Raw genomic sequence first — 25,005 nt, 5'->3', positions numbered from 1 at the left:
CTGGTAATTAACAACAGGTTAATTAATCTCTCCAAATTGTTCTTATGAATCAGTTTCTGTTCTTTGACAGATTGTCAACCTCCATCCTGAATCCCTGCAATCCCTGTCTTCACAATCCCACTCCTATCCATGACTCTGCAAGGATAAATGGGTCTAGATAATAAATTAATCAAATAAATTAGGGAAAAGTCACATTACACTTTTCAGATTGTGTGAACTCTTCCAACTTTGAACTCAAACATATACATTTCTGAATTTCTGAATAGAAATGCTGAATCAGTTTAGCCTTTCATCTATCTAATAAAAACATTAAAAACAACAAAAAGTGGACTAAGGCGGCTTAAGCTCCACCACAAATGAACCAGACTTATGCAGAGATTTATAGATGGCTGAACAGAGTAAAGCAGTGTTGAAAACAACCACACCTTTATTTATTTTTTGATAGAAAATAATATTCAGCTATGGACCTCATACGCTGCTGGAGGGAGATGCACTGCCCCTCAAAAAAATTTTGGTTTAGGTGCTAATGGGGAAAAAAAAGGTTAACTAATGCTTTCAATACTGAACACTTTGCAGCAGCCTTATCTCCACAGTGCATTCGCCATTTCTATCCATCTGGTTTCAATTCTTTCCACCTGCCCATCAGTCTGCAGCCATGGATAGGTGAGCCTATTACACGCTTCTCACACTGTTCAGTAGACACACTTCTACATGCATGCGCACACCTCCACTCCCACAATATACACACCAGCTTTTACTTTATGGTAATTTAACTTGTCATGCACATCAGCCAAATCTGCTCCTCTGTAAAACGGCTGTTAGTGAAGCCACAACAGGGCCCTGATGAAGTGATTCAGCGTCCAGAACGAGGAGCTCAAACAACCACTGGGCACAAAATAGCACAAAGTCATAGCCTATATTGTGTTTTAGAATACCATTCTAACCTCAGGGATTCTCAGAACAACTTGGAGGAGAGTGCCAGATAAATAAACTGAAATTAAATGCAGGTAGGCAATGCAAGTCCGACTTGCTTACTTGTTTAACTCAAGTAGCATTAAATGTACAGACATTCTATGAATGAAAGGTAAAATGATTAACTATCTGCTGGAAAATTAGACACTTGATCCTAAAGTTCAAGATTTATTTGAGGATACCATATCAGCTAAAAGCCAATTATAATGTGATTTATCATTGCAACAGCACATTCCTCATAATTAATCCTAAGCATGAAAGAATTAAATCCTTTTCTTTTTTTTATAGTCTTTAATTGATGTCTTTTCATAATTTATCATCTTTAAAATGTTGTTTTAAATATTTGTTTTTATCCTAACATGTATTTCATATTAAGTTTGATTTAATTTAACTCAATTTGATAAGTAACTAACAAATTAGTTGCCTATCAAATTATGTGTTGACCTGCCACATAAAATCACAAAAACATTCATTACAGTTGTACAATGACAAAATATCTGGGGATTTTATGAAGCATAACGCTTGTTTTTATTCATTTATCTATTGGAGCACAGAGTTAAGGGTCGCCATCATATATGTAACTCAGGGCATCAGTGTCTTCAAGGCTATTTATTTCTTTCCAGAATCCCTGTCCCAGGCCAAGGCTGCCTGTTTCACTTGCAGACAAAAGAGGAAATAAATAAATAAAGGCAAAGTGAATTTGCTGATACTGCTGAGCTCCAATGTTGCAGGATGTGCCATCATGTGAAACATCACTTTTCAGTCAACTACACACTTTCTCTGCACACACAGTATGTTTATTGCACCTCAATCCACCTCTCAGGTTGTCTTGACCTCCTTTGCTCTCTGTCTCTTTGCCCCACTATGAGTTTTTCAAGCTCCAAAAGCACTTTTTGTCTATTTATGTTGTGTCAGTGTTCCCCCAGACCTTGACACCAGCTGCACTATTTCAGTTCAGCAGTTCCTGAACTCTCTGTGTGACATGCTAAGCTCCATGCAAGCTGAGAACAAACAAATATTGTCAGAGCTGAATAATAATACAACAAATAACACAAAAATAAAACCAAGTACATCAGCAAAAAAAAATAAAAAATCCCATAGGCCTCTTTGCAGTTCCAAAGAGATTGCATTAGCAGGCAAGTCTAAAATTGTTTACGAGAAGACTGAATCGTGATCACGCAAGGAAAAAAAAAATACAAGAGAATAAGTGAAAGGGCTAAATATGCTGTAGCTACGAGAGAAGGGATTAAAATAGATTGGAGAGAGTATGAATAGTGAGAGACGACTCTCAGAGATAATTACACACTCAGCATGTGTCTTTTCACCACCCCGATAACAGATCACATGGTTTCACAGCCAGACACACCAAAAGTCCATTCCCATTAACTTTTAATAATATACAGTCACAAAACTATGGCACATCAGCATGGGAGAATTGTCATTTCAAAGGGCAAAACTTGATAAAAAAAAAAAAAAAAAAAATCTTTGAATCACGCTGCAACATTTTGATTTATGGAATACTCAAAGTCTAATAGTAAGCTTGGTCTCCAACAGTGGCATGGCTGCTTGCCTTGTTTCCCAGTCATATAATACACTTTGCAAACAGATGTTTAAGCCGCCAGCTAAAAGATGGGATTATGTGCATGAAATTTTTCTGCTTCTTTTCGTCGATAAACAGAGGGAAAAAAAGACTTTTGGGAAGAGTACATGATTCATTCACTGACCTACAGGATGGCTGATGCTGTAGCACTCATTCAGTCCAAAGAGAAAAGTGTGAATTCATAATCACAAAAATTGTTTCAACTTTATTCAATATCTTCATATTGTACCAATTTTCACCAGTTACTGCAACTGTAAGACAAACCTGACCCATCAGTACCCCATATTCCTGCCTTATTTCACTTTCTGAATACATCTTTAGAGTCGAGCCTGACAAACTATGTGTGCAGTGCAGTAATGCTCATAATCGCCATCAAATATTAAGGCTGAAAGTGGCCTAATACAAATTCCTGAAGTATACAGATGATGGAAGGTTTATCTACATCATATGCAACATTGTAATGGTACAAAGAAAAAACAAATATTGTAAAGCAGTCTGCAAACTTGTCCTCACAGGAACTAGAAACATTAATTGTATGTTTATGAAAAGTTGGTCAAAATATGATGTCTTAGGGTGGGGAATCTAAACGTAAAGAAATAAATCACACTTGTGAATTTCTTTCAGTTAAGTACATGGTAAGTACATTTTTGTGCAAGTATGTGCATCATTCACGCGCCACCATTTTGTATAACACAAGTATATTTGAATGATGTGAGAAACATAATCTGCTACCTTTGCTATATTACACCATGTCAGTGTTGTTGTTTTGTTTTGTTTTTTTGTACTTTTATGTACTCATTACTTGACCACCTGGAGGACAGAGGTAAATCTTTTATGTACAATCTGAGTTTATTAAAGCAACTTAATTGATAGCTGTAGGAAACAGGTCCAGTTCCCCTTCTATCTCAGTCACTTCAAGGGATAAGCATGCAGAGGTGAGTGAATCTCCAATGCGGACAGAACCTCTGCATACTAATCAGAAGCATCATTGTACTGAAATTTGCCCAGATATTCTAAATTTTGAAAAGTTTGGCGTCGTTGTAAGGCTTATTTCATTAGCATTACGACGCTAATGAAATAAGGCTTTGCTGGAGATTAAATTTCAGTCATTTATTTCAGCAAAGCTACTACTATCATATGCATAGAAATACATACTGATGTTATGTACTATAGTTGTGCATCTTTGTTCTCCAATAAAAAGGGCAGGTATGCAATAGTCTCAAAGGTGATATGATAATAACAGACTTACATACTTAGCGACCATTAGAGTAACCAATTAACCTAAAATCCATACTTTGGGGGTGTGGGAGGAAGCCAGAGGCCATGGAGGGATCACATACATCCACCTGGAGAACATGCACACTCCATGCAGAATGGCTCCAGATAGAACTGAAACACAATATATTCTTGGTAGAGAACACTGCGGACAACTGCCCTGCAATTAGCACGTAAAAGAACGTAAAAGTTGCATTCACCTTATCCAGAGTGGACATAAGTTTGGATAAAAAGCTAAAGTCAAGACAGACAATTATAAGGTTATGCTTGCATGCTGCCCCTTTAAATCAATGCACTTAAAGAAGTCCTAAAAGCAAGTGAGCAGAGCATTGTAGGAAATCCAATACGAATTTAGCTGGCAGCTCACCGATTATTTACTTCTTCCCTCTTTCTCTTTTTGTTCTCTCAGAGTGAGGCCTATAATTAGCCAACTGCAAGAAAAGGTTAGGAAAGAGTGTAGAGAGACACTGTATGCAACTGCTGTTGTAGTTAAAGGTAAGATCCTTTAAAACATAAGGCTGTCGAATACATTCAGCAAAGTACACAAAGGTCAAAGGCAAGATTGCTTCTTCCAAAACGGCAACATATTTATGCACTCTGTCTAAAACGAGCTGCAGCATAAGTGCTATCAAATATAAGCTATCCTACTGGATTTAAAAAATCTGCAATGATAGAGTAGAGATGCCCAATCTGTGCCACTAAGCAGTTTTCTAAATCCCATCTATACATGCTAAAGTGAACAGCTGTGTCCACAGAAATAGTACCAGAGTGGTGGCTGAAACAGCATCTGCAAAATCTCATCGGTAATAGAGCACATGGGACATAGAATTACAAAAGAACATAAACAGGAGCAGGAGGATCTTAATTGTGCCCCGTCTCTAAATTTGCAAGTCATCTTAAGGGTCATAAAAAAATATAAAAAGTTTTCCACCTTCAGATTTAGTTTCGTTTTAACTTCTTTGTTGCATTGAAATGAATCAGGTCATTAAACAAAGCTGATCGGAAAAAAGAACCTGAGAAGAAAGAAGTTTTTAAATGGTCATTTCATTTTTTTAGGAGGAAAAAACTCAATTGAAACCAACTTGACCCTATATGAAAAGATAATTCTCCAGTCTAATAAATTATGAAATAACTGTTTAACCACATTTTTGGGGTCAGACTATGTAATTACATGCAGGCCTTAGTCCAGATCTGGAGAATTATAAAATCATAGAATTCACTTAAATCTCAAAATGCAACACAGCATACAACAATCCATAAAAACTGACAAACATCTTAGAAACAAAGTCTTTGAAATATGTCAATCTGGAAATGCTACAAACCAATTTCTAAGTCTTCAGGATGAAAGAGAACTACAGTGAATTGTGACCCACACAACATGGAACAGTGGTGAACCTTATCAGGATCAGCTGGCCAATGATCGTATGAGCTGTTGATATTATTCAGAAAGTAAAGGAAGAACATCACCTGAGGCATGTCAGTCTTCACTTGCCTCAGTTAAAGTCAGTGCTTATGATAAAAAAAAGAGACTGTACAACAAAATTGGATCCATGGGAAAATTATAAGATTAAATCCACCGCTGACCAAAAGGAACACCAGAATCTGACAAACATTTTCCAAAAACCGTCTTGACAACCCACAAGACCACTTTTTTGTGGACCTAGAAATACTGCTGATTGAAAAAAACAAAACTGGAACGTTTTGGAATACGTGTTACAATGTGTAAACAAATACATCATTACAAAAAAAAAGGACATTCTGCTGACACTTCACCAAACTATGGGAGAACCAAACTACCACCACAATGCAAACATATAGGGAATAGTGTGATGTTCTGGAGCTAATTTGCTGCTTCAAGATCTGGATGTCTTTGCATAACTGGTTGATTCCTGCTGTTAAGCACACATGGGTTATGAACAGTTTTTAAAAAAACGAAGGGACAGTTTTGAAGTGGACCAATTAAATCTGTTTGTCTGGACTTAAATCCAGTCACATTGCTGTGGCATGACCTTAAACATACTGCTCATGCTAAAAAAAATACCTCCCCAATGTAGCTGAATTGAAGCAATTCAAAAAATATTTTTAACATTTAAGTGCAACAAAGGAAAACCAGAGATCTGCAAGGGGGTGAATACATTTTCACAAAAACACATTGCAGAGTTTGGACATCACAGGTTAAAACAGCAAACAGGACGTGGAGGGTTCACTTTGCAAGAACCATAATCGGCTTCATAACCGTCATCTGAAAGAGCAGATCACCGAGCAGATGCGCTTTGCTAACGTAAAAGGATGATTGAGGTCTTTGTTATGGTGTGGTGTGAAGCAAACAGAAAGGACAGAGAGGGGAAGGCAAATGAGGACTTTTATCAGCCCAGTAAAGATTAAAGGGAGTAAATGAGAGTCTCACAGCCATAAGGCCATGCAAAGCAAATGTGGCCATTAATACAAAGCCAACATGGACTGTATGTTCACTGTATAATGCATTTGAAATACAAACTAAGTAGTCATCTTTAAAAGCTGCATACAAGCTGCTCTTTTCTTTGTATAAAAAAAAATTATAATCATCCACATATCCATATACAGTACTAAAAGACATTACCCCTCCATATGTGTGTTCGTCATTTCTCTAATGATGGAAATATGAAACCTGCATGGAGTCTGAGCCTTTGAACAAACAGTAGGAGACATGGTAAAAATGGAACATTTGGAAAGGCAAATTTAAACTACTTCAATTTCTCAGTCCAATGACTAAAACTTTACTTTAATTGTATCATTGTACATTTACAGAGACCTGCGTGACACTGTCATGGCTGCTAAAATGTGTCATTATAAGACAAAGTGATTTGTTTCTCACAGAGACCAAGGCGTGAAAATGAAGCCCTTTATTTACAGTGTGTCTTCCTGCCTGACTTGCTTTTCCTTCACGCATTGATAAACACCAGAGGGGCTTTATAGATCCTGCCGGAGATCATGGTCAGAATAGAGGTCAGCCAAGCTTCAACTGCCGGTGAGGGTTGTGCCTACAGTTAACTTACAGTTACCTGTAAGTCACACATAGCTCTTTTTGCAGAGTGAAGTGATTAATACATATAATTAGAAACAATTAAGACATGTTTCTGATGTACAAATCCACTGTGACATCTTTTACAGTTATATTCAACAAATTAGAATATGCAATCCGATGAGGTTTGTTTGTCAGATATAATGTACCTTTTTAAAAATAATAACCTCTGAATATGTTTTAAACATGCTTCTTATTAATTCCACATTTCTGAACTTATTTTTTTTCTTGATGCGATTTTTTTTTTATTTTAAACATGCTTTCATTAGCTGTATGAGCAGAAAGTCCTCATCATAATTAACAGAAATAAAGAATAATTAGTTTCACTCACAGATTTGAGTTACTGAAATGAATTCAGTTTTTAATTATATTCTTATTTACTGAAGTGGTCTTTATATCTATTTATCCCAAAATGTGGAACTTAAACAGGTCAAAGCTTAGGTTTCTGTACCCATCAATAAACAATTAGAATGTGTTTCATACACATTTCCAATATTCATAGACATTCAATGGAGTTTGACGAGTGGTCATTGTCACATCCCCATGTCCAGGGTTTGGTTTAATTAACACCATGTTGACTATAAAATAAATAAGCCTGGCATAAAAGGCTTTACAGTACAAAAAAAGTACATTCGGTGCATGGTAGATCTCTTCTTTCAGTTTTACAGCTTAATACGCATTGGCTCCATTTGACTTAGGCAGCAACAAGGGGTTAACAAGACAAAAAAGAAAATTGATCCAATAATTGCATCCATTACAACAGATGTAGAGATTGGTTTGGAGTGAAATGGGGCTCACTTTTCTACTTTATAATGTTCTACACCAGTCTGATTGTTGGTGGGCTTGGAGCTGAAATTTCAGCATGGAAGGTGAAGGCACTCTTCCCTACAATTATCATCTAAAACACCGGTTGCCGTTTACAGATTGATCTGTATTCGGCCAGCGCTGCCGCTGAAACATTCTGAGACTCTTCCACCAAAACATAGCCTAATGCAAGTAAAGGTGATTTAAGCCAGATTAAAAAAAATGGACATACGGTAGAAAGGTTAGGTGACTCAAGAGCAAGAAAAGAAAAAGACAGCATTTATCGCTATCTTGTTCAAAGAGTTACTTTAAAGAATCAGTAAGGTCAACGTACGAAGATGTACACTTTCTCAGTTGTTGTTACATAATAATCACAAGCTTCAGTGCATTTTTTTTTTTGCTACTGCGTGACGGAGGAGCTGTCACGAGCTAAAACGTAGTCCAACAGTAAAGTCCGAGCCGACATGCAACACGCACACCCGAAATAACTTACTTTTTGGTGTCAGCAAAAATGGCGCGGTGCAGTGCACACATGGTATTACTGCCTCAGTTGTCATGTTCATTCTAACTTGTAGCTTAGAGCGTAAAGACATTTTCCCGGTCCAAATATTCAAGTCAGCTGTTTCCAAGTTGAGGCGCGCCGCAAGGGATCACGTGACAACTTGTTTGTGACGTCATCGGGACGTTGCGTTAATTGAGTGTTCTATTTTGGAAACAGGTTGTCTTTTTTTCCCTTTTTTTCAGTGTTATCATTATGTTATTTGTTTTGTTTTGTCTATGTCTTCCTGTGGGCAGAGCCTGAGGCTGTAAAAGAGGGCTCTGCCCCCCACATGGAGTCAAACTGAGTTTAAACTCTCAACAGGTCATGCTGAAGGTGATGGACTTTTGAGCTGCTATAAAGGCACTGCAGTTTTTTGGATTGTTTTGTTTTTTGTGTCTGTTTTTAACATGTCTGGACATCCATTGTAAATATGCTGCACAGCTTCTTGACCTTTTTTTCACCTGAAGATGAGCACAATAGTGAACTACGGCATCGGCCTATCATTTTTGACCAAGTCCTAATAGAACCCTGTCACACATAAGACAAATTGTCAAGTTAAAAGAACACTAAAGGTTCATAAATTGATTTTTCCTTGGAGCACATAAAAATCTCAAAATTAAACAGCTCATAAAATAAGACATTTTGAAAAAATAGTACTGTGTGAAATGTAGCTTGTGTGCATGTATTAAACCCCTCCAAGCAAGTTCCAGTGCAAAAAGAGAAGCCGGGGGTAAGTTGGTAAAATAAGGGAAAGATTTTGTTATTCATTAATTTTCTAAAATGTGTGTTTTGTGGGCAAAACGTGAGGGAGCAAGATAGCAAATTCCGCCAAGGTTGTTCAAACAACACAGTGACTGATCGTACAGCCAACTGGGTACCGAGCAAGATCAAAATAGCTTGTGGATTTGAAAACGGAAGCATGCAGGGGAACTGAAAATGAAGAACTGGGCCAAAATGAGCTTACACTGTCTATCAAAAAGAGTGGTGGGACAGTGGGGGGGCCAGGGTAGGGACCAAGAGAGAGCAGCAAACTGACATGAAAATGAGGCAGTGCTTGGGGAAACGCAAGCAGGTTGTGACACCTGAGGTTTGTGAGGGGTTTTGGGTAGGTTGGCTCAGGACGATAAGATGACTGCCACCTTATCTGTTGTCGTCAGGCTGTTAGCACACACACACACACATCCACGCGGACATATGAACACAAATGTGGGCTCACACAAAATCTGGCCAGGAAATGGTAGACGAAACACAGTTGGAAGATTGGCAGACAGGTGTTTGGGACTGTGACTGGAATTGACTCAGATGTCCATTTGTGTAGTGCTACTTGTGTGGTCTTGTGTATGCATGCATGCATGTGTGTGTGTGTGTGTGTGTGTGTGTGGGGGGGTGTGTGTGTGTGTGTGTGTGTGTGTGTGTATACTTTACAAAAGACACAGAAGGTTAAACCAATTAAAAAATGACAGGACAGGGATTCCAGGAAATCCAAGAGTAAATTAGCATCTCATTTCATTTTTGAGCTTTTATATCAACTTCATTAGATGCAGAGCAAAATGAATCCGGATGTAATCAAAGCACAAGAAACAGACACCATGCCAGATGTTGGATATTAGACAGGTTGATATGAACATATGATCCTCATACGAAGCAGTCACATTAGTTCAGCCTATTTAAATAGATCTGACCACAATTAGTAGCAGAAATCTTTACGAAATGTTTTGCTTTGACAACGACCCTCTTTACATTGCAGCTCCAATAAACCTGCCACACAAAAAGCCCAGTATTTTGAAACTTTTTGCATTGATGTTGTTTCTTATTTTATTTTTATTCTCAATTTTAGCTCCACTCCAGTGTTTTGTTTGTTTATGCTCAGTAGTAGAGAATTCCAAACGTTTCTGCAGTCCTGGCTGAGTGTGAAAGGCCTCGTAAAAACTGAGGAAAATTCTTCAGATGTACAGAGAAGGAGCCATGTTTGTTCACCAAATGACAAATGTAAGTACTTTCTAAGTTAACACATTTTGATTTTGCTGTACCACTGTATTAAGTGTATTGCCTAGCTTAGAGTGTCATTTATTCTGATTAACATTTGCCAACATGAAAGCCAGGCTGATATTCTAATGTGTTTAGCTTAATATCATTGTCAGTTCTTCTCTACAATAAATAAATATATTTCAAATAAATAAATAAAAAATATTACACTTGGGGGAAAACAGTGATTGGATTTGTCTGTTTAAATTATCCAAATTAAAATTAAAGTGTGGGATGCATTTCTATGAATCCCCCTACCCCCTTTAAAACCTAAAATAAAATTTAATACCACCAGTTTTCATCAGAAGTACTAGAATCAAGTTATGTGTGAGTAAAGGGCACTTTGAATACAGCTGTTATGTGAAAGGGGGTTGTTTTTTAAAAGCAGTGAACAAACTGCATAAAGACCAATGAGCAACCCAGGCAGGTCTGGGAGAATGTTGTGAAGAAGTTTAAAACAGGGTTTTTCATATAATATGCCATAAGCATTGAATGTCTCCGAACACTGTTGAGTCTATAGTGTGAAAACAGAAAGAATATGATAAGTGCAAACCAGCACAGAGCAAGGGAAAGAAAAGCACTGATGAGAAAAGAAGCTAAGAGCCCCACAGTGACCCTGTAAGAGCTGCAGAGATCATCTGCTTAGGTGGGAGAATCTGTTGTTAGGAAAACTTTTTATTGAACATTTTAGAAAGATGGCCTTGATAGATTTCTGGCAAGAATAAAAGGCTTGTTAAAAGAATGTTTAAGAGGTTTTGCTTAAGATTTGCTATACGTAATGCATAGAAAGCAGAAAACATGGGAAAACTCACCTAAGTTTACATGCGAATCACTATTGTGTCAGAAATTGAACATTTTCACAGAAAATGTGCTTATCCTGAGCACAGGATTGGCATGGTACAATATAGTTATCACAGTGTGGTGCTATGGGGATACAAGAATACAGGAGACCCTTGGAAGAAATGTGTTATATTAGTACTTGAGAATGAAATCCAGAGGTCCAACTTCCTAAAATAATAAAGAGAGTGGTCAAGAGAGGAAGACGATATGTAAATCAAAAGTAAGTAGGAAAAAACTGGAGACAAATTACAAATGACCAAATGTATTCACATCACCTACTGAATTTTAATGACACTTTTAGACACTGACTGACAATCTCCATGTTTTCTTCAAACTACATGGCAAATAAACACACTTGAATGTGCACAGTAAATGATTTTAGATGTTTAAGTATGTTTTACCTATTAACATGTAGAGAACATTTGGACTGAGACAATGAATTGAAGCTGCTGTAAAACCATTCCAATTGCAAAGGCATGGGGAAACAACTGTGCACACAAATAAACCCCTTTTGGCATTACCTTGTGGGATCCCACACACTCACTCCTCAATTTTCCAAACACCCATTGATCACACACCAACTCTGGGACAAACTGTACCTCTCCAAAGGGGAATGCAATGGTTTATTTTCATATTATGAAAAAAATCAACTTCATGATCCATTATTATTACTTTGGCAGACAGTGAGAGATGGAGAATCCATTTTTTAAGCTCTGGTTGTTTTAATGTGAAGGCTTTGGGATGCAGTCTAGTGATTCAGTGGTCATCTGCCACCATAAATATTAATTACCAGCTATAGCTTAGCTATTGGACATTCATGTTATGCACTAGCCAAAAGGAAAGTTTTATATAAAAAAATGTATACATATACATGTGGATGTCATAAGTGGTCACATTGAGTGCTTGGCTGTGCTTCATTGGTGTGTGTGCAGGTTCATGTGAGATAATGTGCAAATGTCTGCGTGTTCCAAGGACAGGCGATGATGGGAATTGTCCCTAAGGCTCCGCGGCCCTTCTCTAATATACAGTAATAAGCCATCAGCACAGTGTATAACTAGTTAGACACATCATGACATTGTTAAAAAAAGCTTGAACAAAGTCAGGTAAAAGTCAAAGCCTCACCACATGGAAGATTACACTCACATTAGGTCAGCTATAACAGCAAGTGCACTAAAGGCCAAACAATAACTGCATGATATGATAAAAGGTGTTGTTAGCATAAAAAAATTGTCAGTTAATTTTAATTAAGACTTTTTAGTCTTGGCTCAGTCTTGCATGTCTAATTAAAGTTCAAATAATAAATTAGCTTTACCCTTGTTTTTAGAAAACACTGCTGATGGAGACAAATCATAATTTTTCTATCTGCTACTTCATCCCTCCGTTCTCTCTTCATGCCTGATCTATCAGTCCATTTATCCATTCTTCCTCCTGCATCCACTGGTCTCCCTCTCCCTTTATCCTCTTATCTACTTAAATGTATTGTACAGCACCATTCCAGGCCTGGTGTAGTATATACTGGCCATGAAGATATTGAACAGGACTCTGAATCACTGTCTCCGTTTACCCGTTTACCAAACAGATACAAGAAAAGCCCCAGTGTTGAAGCCACGGTTCAGCAGTTTCTAATTATGTGTTGAAGCCTAGACAGCATATTTCATATAGGTCCATAAAGAAGGGATAAGAGAAAAAGGAATGAAATGACAAACACTGAAGCAGGAGAGTGGTAAACCAAAATTGTGACAGAAATAGGTTGAAGGGAAACTACAGACTTTATCATTCAGTCAAGTCAGTTGTACTTTTTTTTTTTTTTTGCGACAGCTCAATGTTTTGTTTGGACTGCAACCATTCTATGTAACAGCCATTATGGTAGTAATATCTGGAACCAAAAGTACAATGCACATTCACTGGAAGATACATCAGTTTCCCATGAGCATAAATTTTAGTTTATAAGACACTATACATGAAAATGATGTACTAACTACTGAGTAAATTTGTTATTGGTTCTGCTATTAAGATTTTCAAACTGATAGTTAGCAGTTACGTCATTAACAAAGGGAGAACAGGTAAAAATGATCAATTTCTTGGAAGATGTTGAGTTATCCTAACACTCATATCAATGGAGGCAAATTAAAAAACAATTTAATCTCAATAATATTGCAAACTATTCATTAGAGAGGATGGAAAAACTGGCTGATGACTAGAATCAGACAATTTTATATTTGACTAGTCCTGATAGGTGACAGACTAGTCAGAAATTCAAATAGGAATCAGTGAATGTATCACACACTTCAACACTCCCACTTTAAGACAGCGACACTCTTCAGAGTGGAAACTGTTACTGAGTAAGGAAGACTAAAGGTTTGCCATTTTCAGCATCTGTCAGGCATTCACATTTGAATTTTGAGCAATCGAAATCAAAATGTGAGAAGTACTTCATAGGGAACGTATGTTTTCCACAGAGGCTCACTGGGCATTTATTCAGGAGAAATATATACCAGAGACATTTACAGCATATGCTATTGATTTAGCTCATTTTCTGTTTCATAGAGTTTTGTTTTTGTACAACAGGTGAAAAAAATAAGCCATCTGCCACATGTCAATTCTGAAGCATGCTTGGGGCATTTTGCAGAATTCTTGAACGAGCAAATTGACAGATAACAGAAAAGTTGAAGATAGTACAGTAATGTTCCTGTGTTATTTTCTATTCAGCTCTTTCATTCTAATCTGTCAAAGATGTCAGATTTTGAAACTCTGTCATCCTTTTTGACATCTCCAAGTAACAGTAACAGCATGTTATTTAGAGAAGATGCACTAAAAATCCTGTTAAAAATTAGTTATGCTAACATTTTTTATTATAATCAATATCTACTATAAGATAGTAAAGGGTGTTTAAAATATTAACTTAATCATTTTGTGGGGGGGTTTAAACAGTGAAACTGTTCTCAATCACCCATTGTTTATCTTCTAATATTGTTTTAGAAAAAATACTGTCAGAATTTTAAAGGTTTGAATAAGTGCCTTCAAATAACTATTGAATAAACAAATGCAAATTACGGTATTTGGAATAAGTGTTGACGGTTTGCTTATTTTGGTACACTGAACTCTGGTTTCCGTAAGGTTCAAAAGCATTGACCTGACATAGATATCCCCTGGCTTAAACATGTATATATAAGCTCAGAATCAACCTTTCAGTCTTTTAGAAATGCCAGTCCAACTTCATCCACATTATGAAGCAGTGCTAATGTACATTTACATCTAACCCTCAGCCCTATCCAGGCTACAAGTCTGCATTTATTCCCTTGTCTAAACCTTAACCCAGAGGCAAGGTTTGAAGATCACAAAGTGAAGGTTAAAATGTGTCCCGACTTTGCCTTTCGGCAATTTCACATTAATTAGCAAACCTCTATGACTTTGATAGTACAGCTAAATGTGAAACACTCACTCACGCACACACCAAACCACACGCACACACCCCATCAGGAGGACATGCACACGCACACACAGCAGCTCTTCCCAGGGCTCGTTAATGAGTGATGTCATTAATGTTGGTGTACGGTTGCCAGCTGTAATATTTCCTGTGGTCATTAGACCATCTGGTGGCCTGACTCCTTGCATATCTCTATTTGTCCCCACTTCTGCTGTTCAGTATTTCTGGTGGTTCAAAGCTCATGTGTCTTTATTTCTTTATATATTAGAGCAACTTTAAGTTAAATGATTCAATGGATATATTTTTTTAGAGGTATTTATTTCTGGGCTTTTCTTTTCATGGTCTATTAATCTTCAGTGCTTTTTTTTCCTGCTAACTTTAATCAGTTACTAAAGAGCGAAACTTATTATTTGGAGTTCTAACATATTACGAAATGAATGAAACAACATCAGAGTTTTATAGCGCTTTTCAACCCTCAAAGGGTTCTCAGACACTTCACATTATTTAGATATACCTTGATGCTGATTGTATTGTCCTTCTTTTAAAAGAAGTTATTGCACCATCAAATTACAAGCAAATTCCCTGGAGTGCTGCAGTATTTCTAATCCAATGCTACCATTTTTTTTATCCTTGCACATTTTCAGCTTATAAGGTTATTTTTACAAATTGAACTGGAAGGGAACACCCTTCTGAGACTAGGTTGTGGAAAAAAATTGGTCCAGGAGGAAAACCCAGACATGCTTATTTATAGAAGGGATAGTCCACTCTGGGCTTTGCTACCAGTGGGATATTCCCCAAAAATTTCCATAGCGAGGTGCCTAGGAGGGCTCCTTACGAAATGTCTGAACCACATCAACTTATTCCCTTTGGTATAAAAGAGTAGTGGCTCTACTCTGAGCTTCCCCTGAATGACAGAGTTACAACTTTATCTCTTGGGCTGAAGCAAGTCACCCTATGCAGGAAGCTAATTTCATCCACTTGTAATCCAGGTTTGATACGTAATGCCATGATCCTTAACGTCTTATGAGCACAGGTGAGAACGTGAACTGGTTAATCAAAACCCAAGCTGTCCTGTTCAGACCTTTTCACATCAGTATCAGACAGAACAGGGGCATCAATCTGTTTATTTCCTGCTTCATCTCCTAGATATATTACCAACCTCTGACCCACAGGAGGAAATGTATTTTGTTTCTGGCTGATATCTAATCAGTATTCAGATCCCTCAAACATACTTTGTGTAATGACAAATTTAGGAACGGTTTTTAATGTTACTGGAGACTTTTGAAGACTTGCACATAAAAGAATGTACATTTTTCACTCTTTTCAATGAGGAGCAGCGGCTGGTGCCACGGGCCCCTCCTCCGTCACAAAGCATTAACGATCAGCCCAGTCCAGCAGTCCCTCCCAGCTGGAATCAGAGCAGGAGATGTACACCCCTCCAAGTCCTGACTGTAAATGAAATCATCCATGCGAAAATATCCACCACTGTTGTTGCGTGTTCTTTTGTGCCAAGTTTAAAATCAAACCAGACATAACTAACTTGAAAACCAAAAAAAAAAAAAAAAACAATTACAATTGCCTCCAGAAATGTGTAAATAAAAAACCCATCCTCTTTTTGTTTTAGCCTTAGCCAGTCCCAAGCCCAAAGGAATGCTGGATTTGTGATAGTAAATAAAAACTCAAGAGAAATACATTAATATGTATAGACAGTATAGACATGCAACATTCATGTGGATATAAACTAAAAATTACACCCCTTGAAACTTTCTTTGCACATTTCTGTCACTTTGTTAATCAATGCCTTGTCATATAACTTAAAAGCTAAATATTGTATACAATACATATGAGCCCAGGTAACACAGTTACCACGTGTCATTGTTGTGTCTTTGCTTCAACACAATAGTTTTTTTTTTCCTTTTCTTTTCTTCCAGATCCAAAGACACAATCACAACAGTATTGATTAAAAACAACCACCAAAGGGGCTCAAATCTCAAAAATGTGACTTTTGTTCTGTATCTCATATTCAAAAGATGGAATTGCCACTTACTGCAGAAAAGGGCAAAACTCCCAAAACTAATTAATTTTCTGTTTTCTACACTCCAGTCTACCTGTATCTCACTTTGCGTGAAGCAAAAGAAAAAGGAAAAAAAAAAAGAAAAATCAGATACAGCACCAGATTGCTTGTCTCCCCGCTTCTTACAATTTTAATAAGAAGGGTTCTTTGAAGTACATGAGAAGCACTTTTATAATCTACAACCAATTTCTGTATCAAATGTTTTCTTTTCCTCAAAATACACCGGTGTTAAATTCACCTGCTCTCTTTCTTTAGTCTTTTTAATAACATTTTATACCACAGAGCATGACAGTCTGTTTTGATAACTCAAACAACTGCTCAAACGTTTCTTGCTGACGATTTTTGTAGCAATGTTGCTGTTCTATCATTTTAAATCCATACCACTGATCTGTAATAAAAGTTTCTAGTTTTGTTTTTTTTTTCATAGAAGTCAAAGTCACATATTCTCAAATATTTTCCTGATCAAACAACATGAAAATATTGCTTCAAAAACGCTATGTGTAAAATCTTTGAAACAACTACAAGTTCCTTTTGCATCCAAAGCTCACTTGTGTCTTGACCCATCCAGCTTTCCCTTGACTCTGCTTTATTAAAAAAATCATCCCCAAAGCATAATTCTGCCACCGCCATATTTCTCACTACTGGGATGATGGGTTCACATCTCAAACATTTAAAGATTTTGATTTTTTGTATCAACAGAACAAGTTACAACTTGGACCAACTGCTGGAAAACCTGCCTCACCCTCGGCACAACTGTGGATGTAATTTTCATCCATTCTCTATCTGCATCTGGTCAGCACTCAGAAATATATCGGTCTGCTTCTGCCTTGGGCAAAAAAATGACTTTTTTCTTGTTTTTATGAGAAAGTCCAAAGTTCACAATATGCTTATTATAGTTTAATGAAGTAATTACATTTTTTGATTTGCCTGAGCCCAAATCTTCTTCCTCTATAACTTCCTGAGAGCTCCTGTATGTCCGAGCTACTGAAACATACGTCTGTTCAAGAAAAAGATTTTCTTACAGCCAAGTGTCCTAGAAGGTCCATGGGTATACAAAAGCCGAGAGAGATTCAAAGTGTGTACAGAATCGAATTTTATATTGCAGACAGCAGTTCCTTATAGTCAAAACAGAAAATACGCACTGTCCATTCATCTTCTAGCAAAACTGTCATTGTTCTTATCTTCATATATTTTACGTGTTAGAGTTTGATTTGTTGATTATTTGAACAGCAAGGACAGTAAATCATGCATGTCTTTAATTTATGCAGTTTGATTATGCATTGTAGATGTTCCCACCTTTCAAATGCACATCATTTAAGTCCAGCCAACAATTTACGATGTTGCGTATCTGTCTTACAATTCTACAGCTCCAGGACAATGGAATCCAGGTCAGGCTGTATCCCTTTTAGGCGCAGCAGCATGGTCTCACTGCAATAAATCTGTCAGTGTCTCCTGCAGGGAGTGCATTGCTTTTAAAGCAAATTAGACCAGTTGATTTGATTGGCAATGATTGATGCTGGTCTCCAGCATCCCCACTGATAATGCATGTCTTCCTCAGACACTGTTTCCAAATCTGCTACAGGTGTACTCAGCTTTCTAAATATTGCATACAGTTGTCTCAACATCACAATTATACTTGCAAATGAATCTGTATTACAAATATAACCGTATATTTTATTTGACTTTTATGTGACCAGCCAAGTCAGAGTGCATATCTGTGAACATCAATTCTAATGTTTTGTTTTAGGTTTGAATTTAGACTGAGTCATTTTCACACACAAATGATTTGAAACAGGGAAGTTATGCTTAGAGTTATTTCTCTGTGGGAAAGTGAACATTCCCTGAATCTATCTAATTTTTGGAGCACCTAAACCATGTTTAAAGATTTCTTAAATTTACCTTTACCCATCATTCCATCAATTCTGGCCATCTTTCCTGTCTTTGCTGAATAAAAGCATCTTCACAGGATATGATGTGCCACAAATTTGTTTCACAGTTGTGCTGGTGTGTTAAGGTTGATGTATGTAGTTTTCGCCCATTATTTTGGATGTAAGTCATTGTACCATAGTCCTTTCTCAGGCTTGTAGCTACAGCCTCCACATGGTTTGGGGTACATGCCACACTTTTCAGACATATATTAGTAAAATAAAAAATGAAATACACGTCCTTTTATTTCCTCTTTACTATATTCTTTTCTACCACACATAAGTCTGATAAAATATATCCACATTTGAAATAGAGCGCTGCCCACACCAACATGGGTTGCTTGAAAAAAATAAAATAAATAAAAATAAACTATTTTGCACTTCTATATATAAACAGAATTTGTAGTTCTCACAATATTTATAGACACTTGTGTTTGTAGCTCATATATCCATATTGAATAAGTGGTGTTTTTTTACAAAACAATTAAGTGCCATTATCTGCACTAAAACCTAAAACATTTATGTATTTTGGTATTATTTGAGCAAAATATTTGCTCCGTTTTTGTCTTGAACACAGCACCATCTTCCACATGTTGCTGCCTATAGCAAATCTGATGTCTTGTGACATTCATTCAACGGTGACTCTCCTTTTGTCAATCCAAAGGTCAGTTTTGTGAAATGTTGGAATAAAGGTTATGCTGACAACAAATTCTCCCACCTAAGCTGCAGCTCTGTGCGTCTCTTCCAGTTTTAACATCTCAGAATAATGCTCACGTTGTTGCTGCCGGGGCTCTGCTTTCTTCATGGTAGAGTTACTTTAGCAATATTTCCTGTTAAGTGTAGATTGCTATTTATGTGACTTCTCAAGGCAATCGGTATTAACAGGTATCAGTACACTTACATAAACTTATTACTTAAACTAATAAAACTCGATAAAATTTGTGGTTGTTATAAAACCTTTAAAGGGTACGAATACTTTTTCAAAGCACTATTTATTTGTGTGAATTAATTTTGGTTGAATCGTGGAGTTAATAGACAGTGAATATATAGAAATTTGTATTATGCCTTAAAGATATGTTTTAACAAACACTACATTGCAGAGGCACAGACCAGAAGTGAACAGCCCAAGCTGTCCCACTCCGTGTTAATTTGGCTAGTTTAAAGCAGAGAGCAGTTATTTGAATTTAAAATAGGATTTACTTGGCTACTAAATGAACACAAGTTGGGTTGTCGGCTTGAGAAACCATGACCAAAAAAAAAAAAGGAGAAAAAAAAAAAGAAGAAAAATCTGGTTTAATTTCACAGTACAATCTTCAGGCAGAGCTCCAAAACCTCACTGGGGGTTACAATTTAAGTACAATCTGTCTAAGCCGCTGCAGGCAGGGACAACAGGGCTAATGCCTGTTTCTGACTTCGTGTGTGTGCTGTGGGAATAGTATTCCTAATGGGAATGTCACAGCCTCATGAGAATCCCGTATGCCTGTCTATTGAAAATAAAAGCCATTTAAAAGCCTCTTCCACATGAAAAACGACTTGAAAAGCTAAGTCAAGTACAGCCTACAGCATAATGTGGGAATTATTGTGAAGAAAAAAAAAAGACAGGTAGTGTTATTACAGTGAAATTTATAATCCCACCCCAGAGGTTATCTGTATGTGCTGAGTGCGTACATACACTGGAGTTAAATAACTGGATGGTAAGCGTGTCTAATGTGAACAAGGTCAACCAAGCACAACGTTGAATGCTTCATATTTCTTTTATTTATTTATTTATTGTCTTAATGGTTTTACATATTTATCCATTGCAGCTTAGGCTCATTCTCCCTCATATATAGGCACATCTAAAAAAAAAAAAATCGAATTGAATATTCTGAAAAAGTCCACTGTTGTCACCCGTCTCAAAATGTCAAAAATTTCAAGCCTTTATGTCTTTGAGTTTTGCCAGATATTTCGTACAAATGATGAAAAAACTGGACAGTTTCTCCGTGGTTTGGATTTTTAGATGAATGTAGAGTTCATATTTAGTTTGGGAATCAAGATTCCAGATTCCGGAGGAACACCTGAGAACCTCAAAATTCTTGCTGAGGTCCAGTGTGAATTTTCTCAGTTGCTAATGATTTGAGTTGCTTTGTCATCTGCTGGTGTTTTATTTAGTCCAGTATTTATGAAATTTTAGGGCATTTTGTGCTGCTGACAAGTTTTATGAGGATGCTGATTTTAGTTTCCAGGGACCAAGAGCTGCTTCATTGGCCATTGGTGTTACCCTTTCTGATTGGTCATTAATCTTGACTGACTTTAACCTGGTGGAGAATTGATGGGACATTGTCAAGAGGAAGACGAGAGAAACCAGACCCAATAATGCAAGTTACCTGAAGCCCAGCATTATCCTTACCAGGGCTTCCGTCACACCGCAGCAGTGCAACAGGCTGACCGTCTCCATGCCACACCACTCCGATGTAGTAATTTATGCAAAAGGAGGTCCAGGCAAGTATTGAGTGTACAGAAATGTACAAACTTTTCAGAAACCAAATATTTCTGTCTAAAATGTACTTTTTCGTTGATCTTCTGTAATATTCTACTCTTCCAAGACACTGAATTTTGTGTTTCCATTATCTGCAAACCATTATTGTCATAATTACAAGAAGTAAAGGCTTAAAATATTTCACTTTTTGTAATTTTTGCTTTCTGAAATAAGCAACAAAAATTATTGATTTTTGTTTGCGATATTCTTACTCTTTTATACGTGCCCACTTATACGTGCTTTTGTCACACAAATTATTCAAGAACTGCATTGCAGATCAAAGCCTGGCTTGTCTCACTTTAAAGCCCATTTAGTATTGCGTTGTGACCCGCATTACTGAATCAGAGGGTTTTTTAATGACAGAGAGATAGACACCGTTGTCAGAGCCATTGTGATGTGCTGATCTTCTAGAGATTTTAAACTCATGCTTACTCAAATCCCATTGTTTCATAATAAGCCTCACTCAGAGCCGTTTATCAGCAAAATTAGGCTGGAGCTGAGGCTGTTCATGAACACTGACACAGCACAATATGCTTCTTGTTCACATACTTTGGTCCTGAATCCGAGGTGATGAAAAAAATGAATTATTTAAAAGTAATTAATGGCACTCCAGCAGGAAAAAAAAAGGGGCGAGGAGAGGCCACCGTGCTATTTTGGAAACTTTTCAGGGCAACTGTGATGCAAAGTGGTGTAGCCAAAGGTCAAGTTGAGGGGGCCATAGTTTTCTAATCTTGTCTGGTCTTTTTTCAGTTCATTTTCTCCAATAAATGAATACCTCACAAACCAATCTTTCAATTCACAACTGCTTGTTAGCGACTGATTTTTTTTAAGTATGTATGTTACATTTCCATATGGTCTGAGGTCCAGGGAACCGAAGTTACACCCAGTACATGCCACCATCTCAAAGGAACTTTCCAGTCTGCACTCCTCGATTTTCTGATTATTATAATGTAATTGTGGCAGTTAATGGGCAATCTCATATTTCATGTAGATTTTTTGTGGAAAAAATATCCAAGTTTGAGGCCATATTACATGTAAGTAGGCAATTAAAACAAATTGCTTCTAGTAATGGGAAAATATGGTTTCTTGTGATAAGTTCCATATGGACTTTTTCTTTTCTTTTTTAACATTCTGTCAGACTGAGCTATACCTCCAAGACTTTGTGTGTGTGTGTTTGTGTGTGTGTGGGGGGGGGGGGGGTGTGCGTGTGCGTATGTGGTGGGGAAATAGCAGTGATATCCATTCCTACCACACAAAGCACACTTTATTTAGCATTAGGAATGTAAAAAAATAAATAAATAAAATAAAATACATTTTTCAGTCAGGAGGTGTAAGGATTTGCAGATGAGTTGATGCAAATAATAAATTTAATTGGGTTCAATATAACACAATAAGAAATGCTTTCATCAATATTTTTTTTTGGAAAACTAAGAATCAACATTTTTACTTTGTTTTTCACAAATAGAGTGACAGCTCCACAATTCAGAAAATAGACTTTGAAGAATCTGAAATCAGCACAAAATAATACAGTACAGATTTGGCAACGCTATCAATGGCAGACTTTTTATTGTTTTGTTTTTTATTGTTATTTTCTTAGTGCCAACAAAAAAAAAAAAAACTTGATTCCCTATTGTTGTATTTTCACAAGCAGAACAAAGGTTTAATCAATTTTAAACAGTTTGTTAAAGAATCTCTGTTTATAGTAGACATCATATTTCAGCTAAAGTTGTTCCACCGTGGCTGAAATAAACAAAAACATGCTAAAGCTTAACAAGTCATGGTGTTGTTACAGCACATAAGTCTTTGTATCTATTTTTTTTTCTTTTCTGTTTCTTTATGCTTTAGTTTAGGGGTTTAGGGAGGAGAAGAAGCTGCAAAGTGAATGGTAACTTTTTTTCAAACTAGGGTTCTGAGAAATGATCTCAGGATAGTTGGCTCTCCAAAATGTGACAAATAGACTCACCAGGCAATCTGGCAAACTACTACTGCGACTAAGTCATTTCCCTGCAATTTTAAAATACCCTTGGTACAAAAATGTCATTGAGTTATGGAATTTCTGATTCACCAACCTTGACATTGGCAAGATTATAGCACAGCCAGTTATTTACATGGCTGTAGTTATGGCCAGCCACCAGCGATCGACTCTCTGGTATGAACAAACATCAGTTTTTACTAAATTAAATGACACCATGGAATAACAACTAAGGCAGGTAAGACAAAAAGTGTTCATAAACTCCTCATGGAACCCCATATAAAGATATTTTAACTATCTACTCTTTAAACAAAGAGATTGTTTTTTTATTATTATTTATTCAAAACAGTAAATTAGTCTTTATTTTTCCATATTGAATCCTACTTTCGTTTGCCTATTTTTCTCCTTTTCCTCGCTTAAGCACAGGAGCAATTTGATACTTCCCACACTTTGTCGCTCAAACTATGTGGGACCATGTAATGTCCATGACCAATAATGCAACAGGAATGTGTTGTGAGGAAATCGAGGAATTTGTCATGGGGAGGGAAAGCTGAAAGTGTGGCAGGAAATTGATGGACCGTTCAACATGCCTTTGCAATGAAATCAAATTCAGTCTTCTCTCTCAAATGAACATTGTAACATTTATTCATTTTGTCAAACATATATGCGCATATATTGTAGCTATAGATTCCGTGCTTCTGTGTTTAGTTTGTAAAAGTTAAGTATGTTTCTTTGTTTTAACGTAAAACATAATGGAAACCATTTGGAAGATTGGGAAGAGATTGCTGCAGCTTTCCTGAAAGAGTACTTCGAAAAAGTGTCTGTATTACACATACATGCAAAAACGAACAGAGACATAAAATAATATGTTACTAAAACGGAGGTTCTGCTTTTGGCCTTTTACTAACTCAGCCACAGCAGGTGGCTACAGAGAACAATCAGTCACAGATGGACAAACTGAAAGCTGCATCTGGAGGAAAAGATGCTAAACCAATAGCATGACATCACAGCCCTTAGGCTTTGTGTTTATATGTTTTCATGGTTTGTAAAAGAACCAAAAAAAAAACCCTAAAAAAACAGAATCAACTTTTGGCCAGAATGATATGAAGGAACTAGCATATAATTTGTCTCCTTTTTGATATGCTGCTCTGTGTGCAATTACATTAAATAATGTTTTGCTTTGACGTGTTATGGATATGGTTATCCTTAGTACAGGCTGCTAAAAATTTTATCTGTACACAAAAAGACAAACTTTTAATCAATAAAATGCCAAATAGTTAGAAAAACAAATCAACACAAAAAAGCTAAAAAGGAAAACAAAAGTCATGCTTTCGAAAAGCTGCGCTGAAACACCAAAAGCAGCAATGTGGCAGAAAATAGCATGGTGCCCCTGCAATGACAAGGGAAATAAAGTAAATGAAAACGTGCACCCCTCTGAAGAGCAGAATTGCAGAGAAACAGATGGTGTGTTCAGCTGGTGCTTGGACCCGGGTTTTTATCCACTACACATTAATTTGTTGGCTGGAAAACTGTGAAGCTTTGGGTAGTCAGTTTACGCCTGGCATCCAGCTTTAGATTTGCCAGAGTTGCTTCAGTAACGGCAATCTTTAGTTTCCTGCCGACGTCACTGTGAAATGCACGCATCTCCGTCTCGTTTTTTGTTAGAAAACCTTCCGGACTAGCATCTCAGCTTTCTGAAATGTTTGTTGAATGATTCCATTCCAGGAAATAAATCATGCTAGAGGCTAAAGATATGCTTCCATACAAAGCAGATACACATCCACGTATACATTTGTCTTTGTAGTTGGTTAAAGATGAATCTTAGAAATAATGTCACATTTTATTATAGTGGCATAATCTTAAACTCAAAATTTAAAAGACTCCAACCTTTAATTTAAGCACAGCTATGAGTGTTGAAAAACCCCAAATTAGAAAATAATTGCTTTCAACAAGTTCAGCAGTGGCACGAGT

At 36.9% G+C, this 25,005-nt stretch overlaps 1 protein-coding gene across 2 annotated transcripts in view; it reads right to left on the bottom strand.

Annotated features, from left to right (window-relative positions):
• Positions 1 to 25,005, bottom strand: part of cntfr (ciliary neurotrophic factor receptor) — a 233,352-nt gene that overhangs the window by 192,999 nt on the left and 15,348 nt on the right. The gene's annotated exons all lie outside the window — the stretch shown is intronic.

Source organism: Poecilia mexicana, unplaced genomic scaffold, assembly GCF_051168715.1.
Source record: "Poecilia mexicana isolate PSO_F unplaced genomic scaffold, ASM5116871v1 scaffold_12, whole genome shotgun sequence".
Lineage (NCBI taxonomy): Eukaryota > Metazoa > Chordata > Actinopteri > Cyprinodontiformes > Poeciliidae > Poecilia > Poecilia mexicana.
The sequence above is the reverse complement of the archived record's forward strand: the minus strand, read 5'-3'. Positions and strand labels throughout refer to the sequence as shown.